This window comes from Trachypithecus francoisi, unplaced genomic scaffold, assembly GCF_009764315.1.
Source record: "Trachypithecus francoisi isolate TF-2019V2 unplaced genomic scaffold, Tfra_2.0 Lachesis_group1, whole genome shotgun sequence".
NCBI classification, from domain to species: Eukaryota; Metazoa; Chordata; class Mammalia; order Primates; family Cercopithecidae; genus Trachypithecus; species Trachypithecus francoisi.
The window spans coordinates 83,180,048-83,191,493 of NW_022681454.1; the positions used below are offsets into that span (position 1 = coordinate 83,180,048).

At 36.1% G+C, this 11,446-nt stretch overlaps 1 long non-coding RNA gene across 1 annotated transcript in view; it reads left to right on the forward strand.

Annotated features, from left to right (window-relative positions):
* LOC117085648 overlaps positions 1-10,880 on the forward strand; it is a 34,394-nt gene extending 23,514 nt beyond the window's left edge. Inside the window, exon 4 of the long non-coding RNA XR_004438034.1 lies at positions 10,822-10,880. This is a non-coding gene — a long non-coding RNA (uncharacterized LOC117085648). The remainder of the gene's footprint in view (positions 1-10,821) is intronic.
* The last annotated feature ends 566 nt before the right edge of the window (positions 10,881-11,446 follow it).

An 11,446-nucleotide genomic window follows, 5' to 3' on the forward strand; every position in this document is an offset into this window, starting at 1 on the left:
TGTACAATGCCTTATTTTCCTTTTTCTTTCTTTCTTTTTTTTTTGGAGAGAAAAAAGCCTACAATGCCTTATTTTTCAAATAGAACTCCTAATTCCCCTCTACCCCAAGCTTGCTTTTCTTTGTGTCCTTCCTGTATCATCAGATTGCAACCTCTTTTTTAGTAGCTTTAAGTCAGAAAATCCAGTCATCCTTGACTTCACTCTTTCACACATACCCCACAGACAATCAATCACCAAATCTTATTGCCTCTGTCCTTAAAATATATCTGGAATCTGACCTGTTGTCACCACTTCCACTTGTACCAACCTGGTCTGAACCATGCTCACCTCTCACTGAATGAATTACTACAATTGCCTCCTGACTGTTCTCTACCTGATCTATCTTCTAAGACCTTAACTCTTTAAATCCCTCTTCCCCTTGCTTCCTCTAACTTAGCCACAGTGGCTTCCCTGCTTTTCGTTAAACACTCCACCACAGTTCTGTCTTTGCACATGTTGTTTTCTTGCTGGGCAAACTCTTCCCCTAGAAGTGGGCATGGCTACCTCTGTCTCTATATTCAGGTCTCTGCTAAATGAGGCCTTTCCTGAAAACCCCATCTAAGATAGTCCTGCCCCACCCCATATCATTTTCTATTTCTTTCCCTTGTTTTCTTCTTTATCATATCAATAATCAACTTTGAGTGCTTATATGTTTATTACTTTATTTATTGTCTTTCCCACCTTATTAGAGTGTATGCTCCACAAGGGCAGAAATTAGTTTTGTTACCTAATGACTCTGCAATGCTTAGAAGAGAGCCTGTCACTTAATATTTACATATTTGTTGAATAAATGACTATGCATGGTATAAAACTGCATGCTAGAGATACGATAATGGACAAGTAATGGGCAACATAGACACGGTTCCTGATCTCATGACATTTACAGTTCCTACAGGGGAAATAGATATTAAGCAATTAATTACATGACATTTAATGATTATGGTTATAAACATGAAGGAGACATCATTGAGCACTCCGGCTGAAGATCTTTGTGTGTAGGAAGACAGACTATCAAATATTTAATAACTTAGGATCAAGAGCCAGAATCCCTCAAATCATATAATTTTTGAAATAAAAATACAGAGAATCAGTGTCATGCAAATGAGCATCTATAGTTAGAGGTAGTTTAAATAGGATTATAAAGATTTAGAGGGAGCTGACAAAGCAAGACAGGGAACAAGATTAAAAGTAGCCTACTAAATAGATAATCCAATGCAGCTGTGTTCCTTTTATCAGTCAAGGTTACTACAGGTACCAGGAAAAGAAATCCAGTGATAGGTAGACAGGGTCAAGCTAATCATGCTTTGGAGGGGAAAACACAACAGAACACAACTCAACACAACACAATACTCTTACCCTTTTAAACTTGGATAAATCAGAAAAATATTGTAGTATGTAAGTTTTATATATGCACATGAAATTCCTACTTACTTTCAATTTCAGCAAAAAGATAATCTTCCTAAAGCCTTCCAGTTCAGTTCCTTTCCTCCCCTAATTTTTGGGCTCCTTGTATGTAATCACTCAGCCCTTTATCACACTGTTTTGTAATCATCTCTCTGTCTCTCTCTCTTTTTTTTTTTGTTTGCCTGTATCCTGCCTCCGTGGAGTCTCTGAGGAAGGAACTTTTGTTTGTGCTTCGCAAAAGAGTGCCCAGCACACCGTAGATACTCAAGAATTATATGTGAAATGAAAGTACAAACATTTGAGCAAATTTAACGCCTTTATGAAGGATTATTATTTTGCATTATTAAACACTGCACACATGAAAACAGATTTTCATTAAAAATGAAAATACTGAATGAAAATTGAAAATAAATTGAAATTACTTCACCTGGTTATATTTTGCTAGAATTACATAATAAATTACTTAGAAACAAGGTATAAAATAGCTTTGTGTGTCTTTTTTTTTTTTTTTTTTGAAACAAGGTCTCACTCTTTCACCCAGGCTGGCAGTGGTGCAATCTCGGCTTACTGCAATTCCACCTCCTGGGTTTAAGCCATTCTCCTGCCTCAGCCTCCCAAATAGCTGGGATTATGGGCATGCACCATCATGTCTGGTTCATTTTTGTATTTTAGTAGAGATGGGGTTTCACCATAGTGACTAGGCTGGTCTTGAACTCCTGACCTCAAGTGATCCACCCACCTCTGCCTCCCAAAGTGATTACAAGCGTGAGCGAATGCACCTGGAACAACTTAGTTACTTAACAGCCACAGATACCTGCTTACAAAAACTCCCATTGCAGCATATTGGGTACAGTTAAGCCCTCAGCAATATGCTGCAAAGCTCCAGTTTAGGTGCTCCACACTTTAGAAGGAAGGAAAAGGGAGAGAAAGCACAATTATGAAGTGTCCTCTTTATATACTGACAGTGTGTGAAATGCTAAATCCATTTAAGTCTCATAAAAACCTATTGAGGTAGGTGTTATTATTTTCATTTTACAAATAAGGAAATTGAACCTTAAAAAAGCTAAGTAATTTTTTCAAGACCACACAACTAATACACATGATCCCAGGAATCTGTAATATTCAGTTCATTCTTAAGTATGGTTTTTTTTGGGGGGGTGGGGAAGAGAGAAGAAGGAAGTATGAGAGCTAGTAAAGAAGGCAATGATTTGCTTTATTTTTGAGATAAAGCAAATCAGTTATTTGGAATATGGAGAGAGAGAGATTCATTGTGGAAGAGCTGTTTTATAATAACAAGTTCTATAAGTTTCATGATATTGACCGAGATTTAAGTTGGCTGGAGGAAGAAAGGTTCACTAGAATCATTGCCCTGCTTTATTTAATTCATTAAAATCATTTAAGAAAGTTTCAAGTAACAGGCAAACCATGAAGAAAATAAACATTCATGGCTACCTATGGGAGTGAATTCTGGATCTTGTCATTTTGATTTCTTTGTAGATATGTTCATTATAATTACATCATCTGTGTATGAGGTAAGTAGGACTGCAAGAAGATTGCTCTGATTAACCCTGGTATATTTTCTAACCAGAAAATATATCTTCCACTTCTAAAAAGAAACCATGTAAATTTATGACAATGCAATTATTATAAAATGAAGTTTAACTTTGATATTTGTCTTTTTAAAATTATGATAGCCTTTTCTCAAGTATTTACAATGCTTTAGGAACAGTAATAATGCTTCATATTACTATGTCTCATTTTAATCCTCACAACAAACCTACTAGATATTATTATGCTCATTCCATGAAAGCTGCAACTGAGGCCCAGCAGTTCATTATCATGCTCCAAATCGCAGAGCTAGTGAACAGCAGAGCTGAGATTCAAACTCAGTTCTGGGACTATAAAACTCATATATTTAAGGCCAGGGAGATATCGCAGAAAACTCCCCCAAAGTGGATTAACAACAGTTGGCATTAGAGAGGCTGAAGTAAAGTGAACACTGAATGTAAGAGCAAAAAGGTCTTCCACATTCAACAACAGGCAGTCATTTTCTGAAGACCTTAACTCCCCAAGAAGCAGTATCAAGTTGAAAATATGAAGGAGATCCACAGAGGTCTGGTCTGAGTACTTTCATGAATGCTAGATCCAAATTGGGTGATTAAAAAACATTTCTTAGATGTGAGAGACAATTATATATATTATATATATATGTGTGTGTGTGTGTATATATATATTTTGTTTGTTTGTTTGAGATGGAGTCTCAATGCCTTGCACAGTCTGGAGTGCTGCAGTAGCACTATCTCGGCTCACCGCAATCTCTGGCTCCTGGGTTCAAGCTATTCTCCTGCCTCAGCCTCCTGAGTAGCTGGGATTACAGGCATGTGCCACCTAGTTTTTGTATTTTTAGTAGAGATGAAGTTTCACCATGTTGGCCAGGCTGTTCTCAAACTCCTGACCTTACGTGATTCACCCGCCTCCACCTCCCAAAGTGCTGGGATTACAGGCATGAGCCACCGCACTGGGCCTCAAGGGACAAGAATATTATAAAAAGTAATAGTGGGCATTATCAAATTTTTCATTTGTATGCAGGTAAAGTGCTAAGAGTTTACAGGTGCGTTAAATGCAAAGATGAGGAAATTGAATAACGGTGAAAAATGTTTTTCTATACGAGAATTATTTGCTATTGCTGTTAGAGGCAATTTGCTGAAATAGGTGACTTGACTAATTTTCCATGTTTTTACCTTCCAGATGCCAAAAGTACTGTGGTGCTTTGAAGTCAGACAGGCCTAGACATAGAGGTATCAGATAAAAAACAGAATACCCACTTAAATTTGAATTTCAGATTAAAAAAAAAAACCAATTTTTAAAATGAGTTTGTCTCATGCAATATTTGATATATACTTATACTGTACTTTTAGTTGCCAAATCTAGTAACCCTGTCTGGGTGTGAATCACAGCTAACTCTGATACGGTAGTAGCCATTGTGACACTGGGTAAATGACCTCATCTCCCAGCCTTCATTTTCTTCTTCAAAAGATGAAGTAGATACCTTTTGTACTTCACAGGATTGTTTTAGGATTTGAAAAAAGTTAAGTTCGTTCTCTTGATAATTTCTTTGTGTGTCTGTTGATTACTTCATGGGTTTCCAAATATTTACCATTAATTTCATAGAGATAGATTTAAGGCACTCCCATGGTATTCAAGGCAAGGGGCTTATTCTTTTTCTTTCTTTTTTTTTTTTTTGTTGTTGTTGTTTTTGAGAAAAAGTCTCACTCTGTTGCCCAGGCTGGAATGCAGTGGCGTGATCTCGGCTCACTGCAATCTCCGCCTCCTGGGTTCAAGTGATTCTCCTGCCTCAGTCTCCTGAGTAGCTGGGATTACAGGCACCGCACCACCACGCCCGGCTAGTTTTTGTATTTTTAGCAGAAACGGGGTTTCATCATGTTGGTCAGGCTGGTCTCAAACTCCTGACCTTGTGATTTGCCTGCCTTAGCCTCCCAAAGTCCTGGGATTACAGGCATGAGCCACCACGCCCCACCAAAGGGCTTATTTTCTTAAGCAGATTATGTAGTTTAGAGAGGAGCATAATATAAAAGGACAGACACAATAAAATTTTAGCATAAAGCTAAATTGTGGCACAAGAGGCCATGTGTGTTAATTTGGGAACTTTTATAACAGAGATGGATTTATCAAAAACTAGCTGCTTAAAGGTTATGTGTTTAAGTACAAGATTGCAAAAAATTAGATAGAAATGATATATTTGGTAAATTTTGATTTATCAAATTTACAACTAATTTCATAGAGATAGGTTTAAGATACTGCCATGTGAGTTGAAAGGAAGCAGTAAAATACAAACGCTAGTGATTTATTTGACTTTATAGAGTCAAACAGAGGTAAACATACATTTTCTGAAAGTTATATTGACAATATGAATTTAGAGTCGTAAAAATGTTAATACACTTTAATCCAGTCATCTACTTTCTAAGTAAACATGAATTAGTCACAGAGGTACATAATGAAGAATAAGAATATTCATTTTGAGGCTGGGCTCAGTGGCTCACACCTGTAATCCTAGCACTTTGGGAGGCCCAGGTGGACGGATCACTTGAGGCCAGGAGTTTGAGACCAGTCTGGCCAACCTGGAGAAACCCCATCTCTACTAAAAATACAAAAATTTCTGGGCTTGGTAGCCCACGTCTGTAACCTTAGCTACTTGGGAGGCTGAGGCAGGAGAATTGCTTGCACCTGGGAGGTGGAGGCTGCAGAGAGCCGAGATGGCATCACTGCACTCCAGCCTGGGTGAAAGAGTGAGACTCCATCTCAAAAAAAAAAAAAAAAAAAAAAAAAAAAAGACTATTCATTTTGAAATGTTTTAGACCAGAGGAAAAAAATCCAATAATAGGAAAATGAATCAATAAATTATGGTATAATGAAATACAATAGAAGATTATATAATCTTAAAAAGAATGCATTAGATACTTAGCAATATAAAAATTATCATAATATAATATTACATAAAATTAGAATAATATTAATTTAAAAAATATAATGGTAGGTGTAAGAAAAATGTTAATATTGGTTATCCCAAAATAGTAAGACTATGTTTCCATTTTCTTTTCTTTCTTTCTGTAATATCTTTTTATGAAGCATGTTTTATATTAGAAACAGGAATTTATTTTTATAATTCTGGAACTCAGAAGTCAATCTTCCTAAGATACACAGTACTCCTCTAATTTTCTCTGCTAGGCATCTTGAGGTGCCTCCTCTTTTGAGAGTCTCCTACCCCCACTGGAGCTGAAACCATTCAACTGAGGCAATAAGTGTTACTTGGTTGTTCATTGTTCAGCAGGAAAATCATTGCAAATAGTGGAGAATGCATGATGTATTTTTGGAGCTAATAGATGGAAATAAAGGTAGTTTTGCTAAATGGAGACAGTATTTATTTCATGTCATTCTGATTTTCAGCCATAAGCAAAAGTTTTGTGAGTATGTAGCCTGTCATATATTGCATAAAACAGTTCTTAGGGAAATTTACTTTTAGGTTATTAGAGTAACATTGAGACACCAACTGAAATATTGTGATGATTTTTGTGCATCAAAAGTATGAATTATACTTTCAGGCAAGCTCAGCTTTATCCTATTTTATTTCTTGACCAGATATGTGTCAAATATGCAATTCCCCCATAAAATACACAATTAAAAGATCAATGAATAATGAAGTTCATCCTATTAATATTTTAAATAACTTTTAATATCGTGGCACTATATTTGAAATGTAATTATACTTTGTAGAAAACCTAGACACTATTTTCCACATTATAACCCTGGGTGAAGTTGGAGGTATAATTTTAATAAAATTCATCAGGCAATATTACCTTTGGTTTACTTCCAAATTTGTTGAGAGGTATAGACTTGAGAACCCCTCTTTTATTCCTAACTCTCATACATATTAATAGGCTCAGACTCAAGCAAAGGATAATGATGTTGCTGTTATTTTCATCCATGTGTAAATCCGCAAATCCAATGCTGAGTCATGAAAATCCTACTTTGACAATGCGACAGAACTGTTTATTACCCTGGGAATGATTTTGAAAACTAGCCATTTGTGTATCTTTAAGGAAAGGGAAAAATCAGCATGTTTATTGTTTTTAAAAAATTGGGGCCTGGATTTTGATGATGTCAAGATTTACAGTATATCCCTGTTTGTTTTGAATACACCAGTGACTTCCGCTTCTAGAAGACAAAGTTATGTTACTTAAACAACCAAAGGTAAGAACCCAGTGATAATGATAGTTATATTTTTCACAAATGCTTATACTTCTGTTTTGACTCATTGAAGTATCAGCTTTTGTTTTGCTTCTCATGTGATGTGCTCTCTAGATACAGATGATGGTTGTATTTTTGTTAACTTCTCTGTCTTTTGAACAGGTAAGTGAATACTCCACCTGGCAATATGATTCTGCTAATCTGAATATCACAACATAGTAAATGCTACCTGCTTTTCACAAATTTTAGTTTAATTTTTAGAAGTCAAAAACAATACTTTTGGCAGGTATGTTTTTCCCCAAAGGAAGTGTCATATACTGATTTTTCTTTCTAAAATATTTGGAGATAGGACACTATCAAACTCATGTAAATCTTAAAGAATTCACTCCTATAAAAGAGCTCCCACTCACTGGGAACTTAAGTATCAGATACTTTATCAACATTATTATAACAACCTGCAAATCCCCTTTCAGAGATGAATAAGTGGTCTAAAGAGATGAATAAGTGGTCTGAAAAGATTAAGTGCCTCATCCAAGGACACAGTACTAGGCTATGAAGGAGGTGGAATTTAAATCACCTTGCCTTCTTTTAAATAACTCTATATGATAAGCATGTATGTTTTAATCAGAAAAAACCATTATTGGCTGGGCCTTGTAGCTCACACCTGTAATGCCAGCACTCTGGGAGGCTGGAGTAGGTGGATCCTTGAGCCCAAGAGTTCGAGACCAGCCTGGGCAACATGGCAAAACCCTGTCTCTACAAAAAATGCAAAAATTAGCCCAGGTGTGATGGCATGTGTCTGTAGTCCCAGCTACTCAGGAGGCTGAGGTGGGAGGATCACTTGAGCCCAGCAAGTCGAGGTGGCAATGAGCCGAGATCACACCACTGCACTCCAGCCTCAGTGAAAGAGAGAAACGTGTGGCAAAACCCCATCTCTGCAAAAAATGCAAAAATTAGCTTAGGTGTGGTGGCGCGCATTTGTAGTCCCAGCTACTCAGGAGGCTGAGGTGGGAGGATCACTTGAGCCCAGGACGTCGAGTTTGCAGTGAGCCGAGATCACATCACGGCACACCAGTCTGGGTGAAAGAGAGAGACGCTATATCAGAAAAAAAAAAAAAAGAGGAAAAGAAAAAGAAAAAATTGTTATCAATTATCAATTACTGTCATGTTTTTCTTTAATTAAAAATGAGTACTGCATTCATCATGTAATAAGATTACATGTTTTAAAATATCAGTGATTTCATTCTATATTGGAAAGTCAAACACTCTTAAACCAAGATTTTAAAATGTTTCCATCAATAAAGATACATCTTATAATGGGATTTTTACATTTTGACTTATTGTTTATATATAGTTTAATCAATTTGTTCAATTACACTCATTTTTTCACTTGGCTAACACCCATAAACACCAATCACTCATTTCATGGTCATTTTCCTGCTCAGCAAATAAAAGAGAGTGGAGAGTGAAGTATCAGGGTGTCAATGAAATTAAAAGGCCTATTATTTACCTGCTGTACCTTAGTCCCATAGAGAATACACCCTCTTTTCTCCACTCTCGGAATATTTGTAAACATTGTGAACAAAAATAATCTCAGTAAAGCAAAAAACTATACAGGCCACAGTCAAAGTTAGAAATTAATGAGAAAAGTATAAATTACAGAACCTAGGCCTTAGATAAATTTTTGTTTTAAAAAAGGAAAAGAAACCTCTTTAATTGAAGATATCAACAAAGCAGCCATTGAAGATCACTCTCTTTTACATGGAGGTAATTTTTTAAGTTATAAAGTTAATGTATTGAAAACTAAAAGTTTGGGTAACATAAATTATTTTCTAGAAAAACAAATGTCAAATTTAAGTTAAGAATCAAGAATTAAGTTGACTAAAAATTGCGAGCAAAATTGAAAAAAGTGTCCAAGAACTACCTCCACAAAAGCTACTGCACCCTAAATATTTTTTACTTATTAATTGATTCAACAAATATTTATTTAGTTCCTACTCTAATGCTAGGCATTTTCCTAGGCAGAAGCTTTCCTTTGTTTTCTACTATATCTCCATCAATAGATCAAAGGAGTAAATCCATAGGATGCTACAGCCATTTACCTCAGGTGATAGTATGTGACATTTGGGCTGCCATATTTTATAAATTTTGGGTATGGCATTAAGCAGACTTTCCACAGCTAGTCCTTTCTTACATTTCCTTAAAGTAGAAATATAATATACTTTCCCATGAGCAGACAACCACTGTGCCAAGATTTTTTTTTTTTTTTTGAGTTGGAGTCTTTCTCTGTTGCCTAGGCTGAAGTGCGGTGGTACGACCTTGGCTCACTGCAACCCCTGCCTCTTGAGCCTAAGTGATCCTCCCGCCTCAGCTTCCTGAGTATCTGGGATTACAAGCATGAGCCACTGCACTCAGCGAATTTTTGTATTTTTTGTGGAGATGGGGTTTTGCCATGTTGCCCAGGCTGGTCTCGAACTCCTGAGCTCAAGGAATCCTCCATGTCTGCCTCCCAAAGTGCTGGGATTACAGATGTGAGCCACTGTGCCAGGCCTGTGCCAAGATTTTGAACAATGCTAATATAGCTACTTGATAGTCTGGGACAAGTGCTTACCGTTACAGGTAATGGTTCTCAAATGTTACCTTTCCAATCTACAAATCAACTTGAGCTTTAACAATTTTTAGTTGATAAAAAGGTAATTGATTAAATTCAATGAAATATTATTGATAAAGTAGGAAATTTGTTACAAAGAAACTTCCTTGACAAAATAAGAAAAAATTATCTGAAATTAATGGGCAAAATAGGAGAAATTCTAGAGACTGAACCAAGAAGACAAAGAGTGCCTGAGAGAATATCTATTATTTAATATTGTTCTATAAATTCTACCCAACACAATAAAACAAGAAAAAAGAATAAGATATATATTTTGAAGAGAGAAAATTATCATTACCCATGGATAATATGATTGCTTATCCAGAAAACCCAAATGGATCAATTTAAAAACTATGTTAAAACTGATAAGATAGGAAGATGATAGGCTATAAAATAAATATATAAGTAATTTTCCTCTAGACCAGTAATAATTATTAATAGTTAGACAGTATAATAAAACAGATTTTATTTAGAAATAAAAAATTTAAATACATAGAGTACATTTAATAAGAAATGTACCTAGCTTAATTAATAAAAATTACAAAGACATACAAGGCAAATTTTAAGTAAATTAGTAAATGAGAAGACATCCCTTGTCATGTGATAAAAAAAATTTAATATGTTAGCAATTGATTCTCCCAAAATTAACCCAAAAATTAACAAAATCTCTTTAAAGTACATTGTGAGAGTTTTTTTTAGGGGACTTGATAAAATTATTCTAAAGGAAACTGGCAATAATAAATGTATACACTGTACTGTCATAGGAATCATTAAATAGGATAAAAATCACTTAGGGCTGGGCGCGGTGGCTCACACCTGTAATCCCAGCACTTTGGGAGGCTGAGGTGGGTGGATCACGTGAGGTCGGGAGTTTGAGACCAGCCTGACCAATATGGAGAAACCCCATCTCTACTAAAAATACAAAATTAGCCAGGTGTGGTGACACATGCCTGTAATCCCAGCTACTTGGAAGGCTAAGGCAGGAGAATTGCTTGAACCCAGGAGGCAGAGGTTGTGGTGAGCCAAGATCGTGCCACTGCACTCCAGCCTGGGCAACAAGAGTGAAACTCTGTCTCAAGAAAAAAAAAAAAATCACTTAAATGCAGTCATTAAAGTGATAAGTGTAGATGTATACTTTTTTTATTAGACTTGCAACTAGTGTTTTGTGCAATAACATACAATAATTTCAAAAATTGTGTTGCTTTTTATGAACCTGTATAAGGCACTGTATAATGTTCTGGAGACATTAAATGAACTGTAATAAAAACTAGAGCTCACTGTGACCTGTCCTCAAGTCTGGGGGAGAGACACTGACATAAATGGATCATGATAAAATAATGGATCAGTGCACTGATGATAAGCTCTCTGTGTTATGTAAGTGTTGACGAGAAACCATGAGCACTCAGACATCCTAATTCCAGCAGTATTAGTCTGCTAGGGCTGCCATATCAGAATACCGCAGGCTGGTGGTCAACAAAAATTTATTTCTCACGCTTCTGGAGGCTGAAGTCCAAGATCAAGGTGCCAGCAGTTCTGGTTTCTTCTGAGGCCTCTCTCGTTAGCTTCCAGATGGTCATCTTTTCGCTC